The sequence below is a fragment of the Orcinus orca genome, chromosome 4 (assembly GCF_937001465.1).
Source record: "Orcinus orca chromosome 4, mOrcOrc1.1, whole genome shotgun sequence".
Classification (NCBI taxonomy): Eukaryota; Metazoa; Chordata; class Mammalia; order Artiodactyla; family Delphinidae; genus Orcinus; species Orcinus orca.
In genome coordinates this window covers 12974930-12988393 of record NC_064562.1, presented here as the reverse complement: position 1 = coordinate 12988393, position 13464 = coordinate 12974930, and the positions used below count along the sequence as shown (strand labels likewise).

At 33.8% G+C, this 13464-nt stretch overlaps 1 long non-coding RNA gene across 1 annotated transcript in view; it reads left to right on the top strand.

Moving 5' to 3' along the window:
• Positions 1–12357: 12357 nt before the first annotated feature.
• The window catches only part of LOC125964211 (uncharacterized), a 31819-nt gene continuing 30712 nt past the window's right edge, over positions 12358–13464 (top strand). Inside the window, exon 1 of the long non-coding RNA XR_007476969.1 lies at positions 12358–12471. This is a non-coding gene — a long non-coding RNA (uncharacterized LOC125964211). The remainder of the gene's footprint in view (positions 12472–13464) is intronic.

Below are 13464 nucleotides of genomic sequence, written 5' to 3'. Positions count from 1 at the left end.
TTGTCCATTGCTTCATCTGCAAATATTTTCTCCCATTCTGAGGGTTGTCTTTTCATCTTGTTTATGGTTTCCTTTGCTGTGCAAAAGCTTTTAAGTTTGTTTAGGTCCCATTTGTTTAATTTTGTTTTTATTTTCATTACTCTAGGAGGTGATTCAAAAAAGATCTTGCTGTGGTTTATGTCAAAGAGTGTTTTTCCTATGTTTTCCTTTAAGAGACTTTTAGCGTCGAGTCTTACATTTAGGTCTTTAATCCATTTTGAATTTATTTTTGTGTATGGTGTTAGGGAGTGTTCTAATTTCATTCTTTTACATGTAGCTGTCCAATTTTCCCAGCACCACTTATTGAAGAGGCTGTTTTTTCTCCATGTGTGTTCTTGCCTCCTTTGTCATAAATTAGGTGACCATATGTGCATAGGTTTATCTCTGGGATTTCTATACTGTACCATTGAGCTATATTTCTGTTTTTGTGCCAGTACCATACTGTCTTGATTACTGTAGCTTTGCAGTATAGTTTGAAGTCAGGGAGCCTGATTCCTCCACCTCCGTTCTTTTTTTCTTAAGATTGCTTTGGCTGTTTGGGGTCTTTTGTGTTCCCATACAGATTGTAAAATTTTTTGTTCTAATTCTGTGAAGAATGCCATTGGTATTTGGATAGGGATTGCATTGAATCTTTAGATTGCTTTGGGTAGTATAGTCATTTTCACAATATTGATTCTTCCAATCCAAGAACATGGTATACTTCTCCATCTTTGATTTATGTCATCTTTGATTTCTTTCATCAGCATTTTATAGTTTTCTGGGTACAAGTCTTTTGCCTCCTTAGGTAGCTTTATTCCTAGCTATTTTTTCTTTTTGTTGCAATGGTAAATGGGATTGTTTCCTTAATTTCTCTTTCTGATTTTTCATTGTTAGTGTATAGGAAAGCTAGAGATTTCTGTGCAATAATTTTGTATCCTGCAACCTTGCCAAATTCATTGATTAGTTCTCATAGTTTTCTGGTGACATCTTTAAGATTTTCTATGTATAGTATCATGCCATCTGCAAACAGTGACAGTTTAACTTCTTTTTTTTCCAGTTTGTATTCCTTTTATTTCTTTTTCTTCTCTGATTGCCATGGCTAGGACTTCAAAAACTATGTTGAGTGAGAGTGGCGAGAGTGGACATCCTCATCTTGTTCCTGATCTTAGTGGAAATGCTTACAGTTTTTCACCATTGAGTATGATGTTTGCCATGCGATTGTCATATGTGGCCTTTATTATGTTGAGAATGCTTCTCTCTATGCCCATTTTCTGGAGAGTTTTTATTTTTTAAATGACAGAATTAAAAAGAGTTAATGCTTCTATGTATCTCTTCCTTCAAAATGAAAACTAAAACTGAAATTAAAAATAAACCCTCAAAGTTCAGTTTATTTATGTGATACTCTTGAGAATTCTTCATATCTAAACATATGAGTTGCCCAAATACTTGTAGTAAGAAAAATAAAAATTGTGGCTTTAAATGCTTTTAATGTAAAAAATAATTAAAATAAATTAAGCTTTCAACTCAGTAGACTAGGAAAAAAGGTGCATTGTAAACCCAAATAAAATAAGTAAAATATGTAAAAAGTGAAAATCTGAAAATAATAAGTATATTATTCATGTTAATATGTATATATGATTTTTTATATATAGCATACATATATAATTATATATATATATAGCATATATATAATTTTAAAAACCAATAGAATATGGCTTTAATATCAGCTACTAGCTTGATTTGTGATTTCTCATCTGGACATAATTGATGAGCATCTTACCAATGCTGCTATTGAACATGTTCCCCAGTATCTTGGAGTGGAGGTCATGCGAGTTGAGTTTTTGCCTTTTGAAATCAAAAGTTTTAACTAGTTCAACTGGTCAATTCAATAGGCAATGTTAATGGTCTATGGCTTGCCTAAAAATATTAATACAAGTATCTATGACAAAACTAACAATAATTATTGACATACCAGTGTATGTGCTTTGCTTGATGGTCCTTTTAATCTTCACAACAAAAAACTAAGAGACACTTTTTTATTATTATTATTGGGGTATATTTGTTTTACAATGTTGTGTTAGTTTCTACTGTACAGCGGAGTAAAGTAGAGTTCCCTGTGCTATACAGCAGGTTCTCATTAGTTATCTATTTTATACATATTAGTGTATATATGTTAATCCCAATCTATCAATTCATCCCATCCCCCTTCACCCCTTGGTGTCCATACGTTTGTTCTCTACATCTGTGTCTCTATTTCTGCCTTGCAAACCAGTTCATGTTTACCATTTTTCTAGATTCCACAAATATGCATTAATATACAATATTTGTTTTTCTCTTTCTGACTTTCTTTACTATGTATGGCAGTCTCTAGGTCCATTCATGTCTCTACAAATGACCCAATTTCATTCCATTTTATGGCTGAGTAATATTCCAGTGTATATATGTACTACATCTTCTTTATCCATTTGTCTGTCAATGGACATTTAGGTTGCTTCCATAACCAGGCTATTGTAAATAGTGCTGCAATGAACATTGGGGTGCATGTATCTTTTTGAATTATGGTTTTCTCAGGGTATATGCCCAGTAGTGGGATTGCTGGGTCATATGGTAATTCTACTTTTAGTTTTTTAAGGAACCTCCATACTGTTCTCCATAGTTGTTGTATCAGTTTACATTCCCCCCAGCAGTGCAAACACAAAAGACCCTGAATAGCCAAAGCAATCTTCAGGAAAAAAAAAAAAAAAAAAACATAGCTGGAGGTATCAGACTCCTTGGCTTTAGACTATACTATAAAGCAACAGTAATCAAGACAGTATGGTACTGGCACAAAAACAGAAATGTAGATCAATGGAACAGGATAGAAAGCCCAGAGATAAACCCACACACCTATGCTCAAGTAATCTGTGACAAAGGAGGCAAGGATATACAATGGAGAAAAGACAACCTCTTCAATAAGTGGTGCTGGGAAAACTGGACAACTACATGTAAAAGAATGAAATTAGGACACTCTCTAACACCATACACAAAAATAAACTCAAAATGGATTAAAGACCTAAATGTAAGACTGGACATTATAAAACTCTTAGAGGAAAACATAGGAAGAACACTTTTGGACATAAATCACAGCAAGATCTCTTTTGACCCACCTACTAGAGTAATGGAAATAAAAACGAAAGGTACTTTTTTAAAAGTGCTTTTCTAGTTGAAGCATCTGAGGCATAAAAAAGAAAGTAACTTGCTCAAATTCATACAGCTAGTAAATATGTTTGTTTGTTTTACTTTTTGTGTTTTAAATTTGAAACTGTAGTGAAAACTTAGAAGTTGTTACTGGTTAGGTTATTACTGTTCAGAGAATCCTGGTCTATAGTGCTATAGTGATATATGTGTGAAGAAAGGCAACATAATATATTTGTCATAGCTGTTAAGAGTTTGACTCTGGATTCAGCCTCCTAACACCTGTGAAACACTTCCATATGTTCAGAAGTCCATAGTTAGCATATAATAACAACTAAACACTAAGATGATAGAATTTTTAAAAAATCATAAAAGAAATAAAATTAACTTACAGTGTCAGTATATGAAAAAAATTACAAATCTGAGAATTTTAAGAAATCGAAAGATGGTATAGTCTTATATTGTAAAAATATCAATTTTCTCAAATATAATAGCTAAATGAAAAACTTCTCAATTTTTTTTATTTACACATTCATCTCAAAGATTAAGAATACAGGGAAGATGAGTTTGAAAATTAATACTAATTAATACTAATGAGTGTGTTCATATGTTTGTACACACAAATTATTATGAAGCTATAATAATTAAATGATATAAAATTGGCACAAGAAGAAATGAATAAGCAGAACAGAAATTCTGAAAGCAGACATATATATATTTATATGAACACAACACATGTGCGCAGGCATACGCATGCATTTGTTAAAAGCTGAATTTGAAATCAGTGTGAAAATGGTTTTGTTGATACATAGGAACCTAGGATTCCATTTAATTCTATGCACCAAAGTAAGTCCTGGGTAGATGCAGCATTTAAACAATTTTAAAACATGGAATTATGATATTACTTGGGGAATTATATTTATGATGAATACTTACATATCCGTAAGTGAGGACAATATTTCCAATATTTTAAGGTTAAAAAAACCAGAAAATATTGATAGACATTTTCAACTTCAGCACACTATTTAAAATAAAACCTAAAACAATGAAAGCAAAATAAACCAAGGAGAAATAGGACAAACTGGAAAAAATATATTTGAAAAACATATTAAATAAAGTAGGCATCCTGAGTAAAAGAGAACTTTGACAACTGACAAACAACATTCCTAAATATGTACAAAAATTTAGTTTACTTTAGTATTGTTTATGATAGCAAATAGGAGAAAAACATATGTAACAAGATGGTCCTGATTATATGACACATCTTACATATGTAGCCATTAGGAACATTAGAGAAGAATATTTTACAACCTTTACAAATCCTTAATGTATTGTTCCATGAAACAAATATGTTTTAAAAAGTAACTACAACTTGAATCCCACAGAAGGGGCTAGGAAAAAGTCAAAACATTTGACTGTGTGGTCAAACAGTTTCCTGTGTGGTCAGGGAAATCCATAGAACGTATGAACAATTACATGAGAGATGGACCAGGAAACCTGGGCTTCAGATGACCTAAAAAATATGAATAAGTAGAGGATGAGCACCAACAAAGTGCCCTACTCAGAGTGAATCCAGAGCACAGACAAATAGTGACTATGAGTACAATTCATACTACAAGGCAGTAAATGGAATGTAGAGAGTGAAAGTATTTTTAAAAAAGGAAATACATTGAATGTAGACCACAGAAGGACGGTAGCAGCAGTTCAGAAGAAAATGTACAAATGTCTTTGATAGTAAAGTTCTTGAAATAGAATGAACATCCTCTGGCTTTTCTTGAATTTTTACAAAAATATAATGAGTAGATAGTGAGAAAATCTATAAAGTTCTGTAATGTAATCATAAAAAGAAAATAAGTGAATAAAAGAGACAAAAGCACAATGCAGGAATGGACTGGAACTAATATTTGAGTGTTTACTCTCTGCACAGCATTTTAAGAATGACATTTTATTTCTACCTCAGAAGTTTCATTCTATATGGAATATTAAGTATGTTAAAGATGAGGAAACTGAGATTCAGAGAAAACAATCTCAGAAAAACTCAGTGACTTACTCGGAGCACACACCAGTAAAGAAAGGAGTTGAATTTGAAATCCAAATCTATTTGACTAAAAATCCCAGGATCCTGCCTCCACACACCTGTGCACCCAGCACCGTGCCTTGACCACAGTGGTGCTTAATAAATATTAGCTGTGTTGCTATTGTCATAATACTAAAAAACAGCTTCCTAATAAATGATGACAGCACAATTTCCAGACTAACTAGGGCTGCATTAAAAATGGATGCCATTATTTGCCATCTATATTTATAATTTTTTTTTAGGAAGAATATGTACAGGGGAATGGTGGATTTAGGCAGGAATAGCTGGAATGGAGTTTGAGAATATTTTCTGTAAGATAATTGAAAGACAATAAAAACAAGATGAAATTTTTAACCATTTTTGCTCATGAGACCTTAGAGTCCAAAATTCAATAGTGATTCATACGCTGAAAATCCAAAAATAAGATTTTGAAGGTGACACTCTTTCCTTTTTAGAGGCTTGTAAACAGCTTTTTTACTCTTCACTTAATAATGTTTTCTTTTAAAATATGTCATCTAAAATCCATTTGTAAGACATTTGTCAAACAAATGTCCAGCATTGCTTTATTTTCATGCTTCATTGGAACTCAAATCATACACACTACTCTTTCTGCACATCTTAATTGATTTTATTTACACCCTTAAAAAAAAATTACACCTCAGTGAGAGTTACTTATTAGGCTGCTAAAAATGAGAAATTTATTTTCTAAAGTGCTCTTCCAAAGTATGTGCTCAGAAAATGTGGACACTTGTGCAGAATGAAGTGATTATTAAATAAGTGTTGCAAGTATTAATATCTGGATTACAAATATCTCTATTAATATCAAGTGCTAATTATCTATCTTAATGACTCAAAAACTCTTGAAAATTATATCACTGGAAGAAATGTTAATTGCTGTTACAGTAGTTATGAAGCACATGTCAGCCAAACTGTTGATATAAATTCATTTTTTTTATGGTGGAATATTCTAGCTTTATTCATAGTGCTAAAAACAAAAGTATAAAAGCTTTACATCACCTAATCATGTTCTTTCTCTCTCTTCCCTTTCTACCTTTCCTTTTTTTGTAATTGAGAATTAGTCTAAATACTTTCTAAATGAAATATTTTGGCATGTACATTGAGCATAATTTTATGATCCAAATTTATAGTCTATTAAATGGGTAACATATCTATGATTGTAATTGAAGAGTTATTTTTGAGTGTGTTACATTTGAAACCACTGGTAATATTATTATTACTATGCAGAATAGCATCTCTATCTTCTTAGCTAGCTATTAAGCATAGTCAAACTATTCTGGATTTTCAAGTAGTAGTAATAGAATTGGAGTAAGATTTTTTTCCCAGCATAATGCCACAGGAGACTTATATAAAACTCAGGACATTCAGAAAATCTCTGTTTGTGGTCAGTGAATAGTGCAAAGCCCTTTCAGCTGTGTTTCATTGTGAGCTGACAGATATTGGCAAGAATGTGGGATGATTATAAACTCTCACATGTAACCCTTGAGAAAGAAGATCATGATGTAATAAAATGCATTGACCTCAGTAAAGTGTTTAATGGGAAACATATTCTCAATCATGCCTTTCACACATATGCTTGAATTCTTATGTGAATTACTTAAAAGTAACTACTTATAAAAGGCATGTGTATAACCTTGATTACTTTAACAAACTCTTCTATAAAAGCTAAGTTATATCTTCTTACCCAGGGCTCCCTAAAGTCTCTACAGGAAAACTGAAGCTCAAATTTCAGAGTTTATGAGTTCTTTTACAGGGGGTTGGCAACAGAGCTATGGAAGCACTCCGCAGAGGCGTAGCAAAAGATAAATGTTCTTTTTAGTTCAAGTTTTCTTTATATTTTGACTAATTAAAAAAATGAGAGGGTACTTTATTTCTTAAATCTAGTACATACAGTGAATGGAACATTTCATTATGATGAGGAATTCCAAGAAGTGTAAAGAAATCTCAAGGACAATCTTAAAAATATTTCAACATGTGCTTTTACAAGCAAAGTAAAGCCACATTCAACTCAGTTAAGCAGACTCACAATCACTTAGGGGCTTAGTATCAGTTCTTCATTAGGCAATCTTTTTCCTAATTAATATTCATTACAATGATCACCCATCTAAAACTTTCATTTGGAAAGTGCCTAAGGTATATTTATTTTTGATGCAAATAAGACTATTATATAGATGCCTATGGATGCCTCAAAATCTACTTTTCTCAGATCAGTTAGAAATTACATTTTTAAAGGACACGATTTTTAGACAGGTATACAATTACACTTTATTAAAATGTCTTAAACACCTTTTCAGTCATTCTGGTTTAGAGAATGCTAAAGACATATGGTCCACAATCTTGCCAAATATCATTCTTGTATGATTAAAAACATATTAAAATAATTTTTTTTAATCTTTTGGTTGCACTGCATGGCATGTGGGGTCTTATTTCCCCTACCAGGGATCGAAACTGCTCCCCTTGCATTGGAAGTGCTGAGTCTTAACCACTGGACAACCAGGGAAGTCCCTGAAATCTTGTTTTCAATTGGCACATTTGATATATTCTTTTACAGAACGGTTTGTGGGGATGTGGGATTACCCCCTTTACCTTATCTTTGAGATTTTATCCTCATTGGTAGGATGACCATATAAATTATTATCTAATTCAGGTTACTTTTGCGAGGGAGAGAAAATGCAACTGATAATTTTTTCTCAGACAATAAGCATCAATTGATGTAGTCCTAGGGAATTTAGAAAGTATGGTTACTCCAATCACATCAGATAACATCTACAGTCTCTCATACAATGCCCTGGAGTCCCATTGTATAGAAGAGTGGCAGAGATTCCTTTCTGCTCAGAAAAATCCACATTCTTCTCTTCTTCTTAGACACACAGCTAGACCACATTTTCCTTGCTTCTTTATCATTGTAGTCAGTGGACTGTGGCACTAGATGTAGTGCCGTTTCCACATCTAGCCTATCAAAACCTCCCACTCTTGCTCCTCTGTGTCCTTTATCCCTTCTGGGTGTCTGACATGGCCATAACTTTTAGGATGACTTTGGAAACCTATGTTTTGAAGATGGTAGAGCTTTTGTCAACCTGGATCTTGAATGACTGCATGCAAGATGACTCTGCCAATCTTCTTACCTATCCAGCATATTACCTTAGGAAGAAATAAACTTCCTTGTTATGAGTTGAATTGTGTTCCTCTAAAGCATGTTTAAATTCTAACTTCCAGTAGCTCAGAATGTGACCTATTTAGAAGTGGAGTCGTTACACATATAATTAGTTAAGATGAACTTATACTGGAGTATGGTGGACCTTAATCCAATATGACTGGTATCCTTATAAGAAGTGGGAAATTTGGGCACAGACACAGACCTCATGTGAAGACAGAGACAGACAAACACAGAGGGAAGATGGCCATGTGAATATGGAAGCAGAGACTGGAGTTAAGCTGCTACCAACTAAGGAGTACCTGGGGCTACCAGAAGCTGGAAGAGTCAAGAAAGGATCCTCTCCTAGAAGCTTTGGAGGAAGCATGGTCCTGCCAACATCTGGATTTTGAAATTTTAGCCTCTAGAACTTAGAGAGAATAAATTTCTTTGTTTAAAACCACTCAGTTTGTGGCCCTTTGCTAAAGCAGCCCTAGGAAACTGATAAAATATTGAAGTCATTGTGGACTTTCGTGGTTAGCATCACCTAATACGGAAAAAATGACCATGGTTCTGATACAGTAGGATTTTAAAAATATATTATTCATATGACAGGACTAGATCAATTCCCCGGTTTCACAGTTGGAGCAATTCTACTTCCTTAGAGTTGTGGTTTTAGGTATTTTCAAGGAATGGATAATTTGTGGCTAGGTGTTTTATTCCAGAACCAAGTAGCTTTGCCAAAAAGGGAGTTATTTGTTAAACAGTCCACATGAATGGATAACAGATCTCCATCCATGTATGCGAAAAGTCTGTTTAGTAACCATCTATGCTTAAATATAAAAATTAAATCTAAATCTAATTAACTTGAAATCCCTTTGCTCTCCGAAACATAAGATTTAAGCAAACTTCAAATAACTTTTCCCTGTGCCAACTTTTATTGCATGCATAAGCTTATTTCCCCTACTGCTACTTAGCCCACTCCTTAACCAAGTACATTCAGAAAGCAAGATCCATGTCTCAGGAAGTATTAAAAAAGCACTAATTATAAAATAGGTTAAATAATTCAGTCATTTAGAAGGAAAAAAAAATCCCAAACACATCTGAGTACTAATCCATGATGACAAACATGTTTGTAAACAATAGCCTATGAACTGTCTGTGAAAAAGCTTGTGGCTGAAATGAGTTTGCATTGTTACGTGAGAAGGATGTACAGAGGAAATGTTAGAAAGGATAGAGAACAAAGCCTTTGAATAGGGGCAAAGCATCAATTGTAAGTATAATAAATATCTGACATAGATCACCAAAATCAGTACGACTTGTATTTATTTACCATCAGGAAATACAACAAAAGCATTTGTGATATACTAAATAAATAACAACAGCAACAACAAATCCCAGAGATAAACAAAAGCGTTCTAAGCTGAATGCCACATAGGAAATGTATAAAAAGCAGTAATATCTGATGCAGTAGATAGAGCACCCCTGAACTTCCTTCAGGAAATGAATTGCTAACACATGGCAGCCAGCAGCAAATGCGCAGCCAGCTCCCAGTCAGAGAAACATGCCTTATCCACAGGTTATGGAATAAACACAGATGCAGCAAAATGAGTCACCAGAGGAAAACAAAAATCTAAATTGAAGGTAAATGAAGCTTTGTGCACACGCATGACAAGAAATCCATTGAGCAAAAGTAATTTTATATCTGTGCCAGAATGGCTGTCTTATATATTGGAAATAGGGAACAGGAGAGAAAGGAAATTGTCACATAATAGCAGACCTTGAAGTGTACTAAAATAGAGAAGGCCTTCTGTATTGGCACAAAAAGAAAAAAATATACTCTAACAGGTAAAATTCATTCAAAGTGCTCTCAAAATGGGATGAAGAAATGTTGATACATAAAAGAGAGGGGGAAAATGTCCAACGGAAGAAAATATTGAGAATAAAAAAAATGTTCAATGAAAGATGCAACAGAAAATAATGAGATTCTAGAAAAAATACCTTCCTTTATAGCACACATAAAATGACATAAAAATCAATCATTTCCAGAATATATTCTTATAAAGTTACTATATAACTCTTGCTATTTTTTCAGAAGTTACCGTAAAACTGTCTTATTTTATTTGAATCAATTATTAGTGCAGGGAGGACATTAATTTCTGAATTATACTGTATACTAGCACAGGTTTTTCTATGCATTCAAAACAAAAATTCCATGAAACTTCCCTTGTTATTTTAACCTTATTTAGCCTCTGCAGTGTGTCTCTGCATTTCTGGGTATCTAGGATAACACTGGCAGGAATTTCTTGAGACAGAAGATTATAGGTTTGCCCCTTGGAAAATTTGTATAGGGTCTATAATATTTTTCACTTAATATTGATAGCAGAGTTCTTTTGGCTCAGCTTGCTTATCAGAGAAAGGAAGTGGTATTTTCATGTCTTATGAGCTAACTTTAGTTAGTAACCTTGATGTGAATTCACCTTCACTGCCTGCCTTGTGTTTTTAATGAGAGAGTAAACTGAACAAATGTAAGTATTCCAAATCTCTTTTCCAAGTGTGTCAATAGTATGAAGTGACCTTGGAGAGGATCTCGGCTCACCCATAACGGTATCTTGGTAGAAAGCCATTTGGCCCTAATGGGAGCAGTGGGTCAGCTCATCCTGCCCAGTTGGCAGGGACATGCTATATCGGGCACATGCTGCTCAGTGAAACCATCCACATTTGTAGCCCTGAATGTTGGCTGCTTCAAGGCGAGAAGGAAAGAAGAAATCACTCTCTCTCCCTATGCTGATTCTCTCTGAGCAAATCTGTCTTTTTTTTCATTTGTTTAGAAGTCTATACAGGTTCAAGATACAAGTTCAATCAGTGAAGCAATCTAAACAAGAGTTTTGCTGAAATAGCAGACCTGCAGTGGAGACCTTACTGGAAATTGGGAAGGGATGAGAATGCATTTGCTGAAAGATGTTGGTCTCCTTAGGAATGGAGATAAATTTGGATCCTTGTAGGAGAAAAGTATGATACAGTTAGACCAGATTAATAAAGACTATGTAGTAGAAAAATCCTGTAGTTTTATCTTTTCCTTTTCTTTGTGGTAAGAAATAAAAACTTAGGCACCAATAGGAAAACAGAAGAAAACAAAAAAGAAGCTAGTGGTCCTTAGATAATATCCAAAGGAAAAGCAAAAGGCTAAGCATAATATATTTGCCATGTAATAAATGGGCTTCTCTGCTTTTAAATTTTTTTCTCATAAAAACACCAGCAAAACCACACATGTGAATCTTGATTCACCAAGAAAAAAGACAGAAAACAAGAGATTTCTTTCATTAAAGACAGCAGTTAATAGGTAAAGAAATATTGAACCTTCTCACCTGGTGATTCTGAACCACCAAGGGCCAATAAAAGCCTTTGAACTCTATAATCAAAGCTACTCATGACCCTAAGGGCTATTTGATCCCAGAATTGTGATCTGAACTTCATAAGAGGTTCCAATTCTCCAGGAAAGGAATCAGGCAGGATAGGGCATAAGGATTTTAAGGTGAAGGTTTGTTTAGGGAGTTGTAACTCTTGTTGATATTTCTATTTTGTCAGTATGGTTGGCTTCTAATGTGTCATTTTGGCTAAGCTGAACTATGTTTCCTGGAATCCTCTTCCTAGAATGTTTCTGGCTCAGATTGGTCAGGACACAATATATGAGAGATTCGGAAGCAGTGGCAATGTTTATTCTTGGAAGGTTGAAGTAAATCATGTATGTCTTTCTGAATCTGCTTGCTCACCTTGTTGATTGGGCAACAGTTGGGTTCCTCACTGCCAGCTCCCAAGAGATTTTTTTCCCTTGCACTTCTCCATATCCTGGTGTGAGTGAGGCCAGAGCACACTGGAGACATCGTGGATTCTAATGAAAGACAGACACAAGCCCCATCTTGTTCTTTGAGGTCTTCATGTGTCACTGCTCATCCCCACGTTCCCTTCTGATTGTCCAGGGACTTCACACTCAACACCAGCAAAGAGGAAACAGTGACACTGAGACTGTCCTACCAGCTCCTACAATCGTGTAAGTTTGCTTCACGTTACATGTCTCTTATTCTACATTATTTTCTAGTGGTTCTGAATGAATGTTGACTGATATGGACCTTTTTCTCTAAATGCTTTGATATATTCAAAGTCTGGTATATATTAAGATCCATTCTTTTAAACTATCATGATGTATTTTACAATTATACTGCTAAAGTTTCCTTATTAAGATGAATTTACTTAAGATTTTTAGAATCTTCATCAAAAAATAATAAAAATGGTTTATACAGAAATTCAGTAATGCCTTCACCATCTAACAATTCTCTACATCTTTTTTCAGATCAAACTCAGTTCTGCATTGTTCCATTTTTTCTAAGACTAAATGAGACATCAGAATTATCTCACATCCATTTTTTTCTGTTCTTAAGAAAAGTAGGCACTTGTTGCTACTGGCTCAATTGTTTATTTTAATTAGAGTGATAAATCTTATAATATGTGAAATTGTAATTAACATTATTCATTAGGGAATGCCACAGAAAATATAACAGATTTCTGGCATTTAAGAAATTTAGTGCTAATAACTTACATCTTTGATTTAGTCTAAGGTGACTATTGCTTTTTTCCCCACCCACATCAGTTCTTGTTTTAAACTGCTGTCTCAAATTAATTAATAATAGTAATCTTTTTATTTAAATTATATAAAATACACTAGAACTCAGATAATTAACCTAAAAAAATACCTACCTGTTTCTATCTCAATATTTTCCGGTTTAGATTTGACCGGAATGAAATAAGACGGTATGTTTGAAGAGTTATAGATCCTTTACTATCCTAATGTCCCAATTCTAGTTTTACTTAGTTACTTATAGAGATTCCAAAGGATGTTTGAACAAACTAAGTAGTTTCTCAAGGTAACAACTAACGTTGTTTCACAGGGAATTAGACAGTTTGTCATATTTGAAATAAATTTCAAGTGAGAGAAAAATGCAAGCAAATACTCAACCAAAACTGTGTAATTTATGGGCAACAGTCA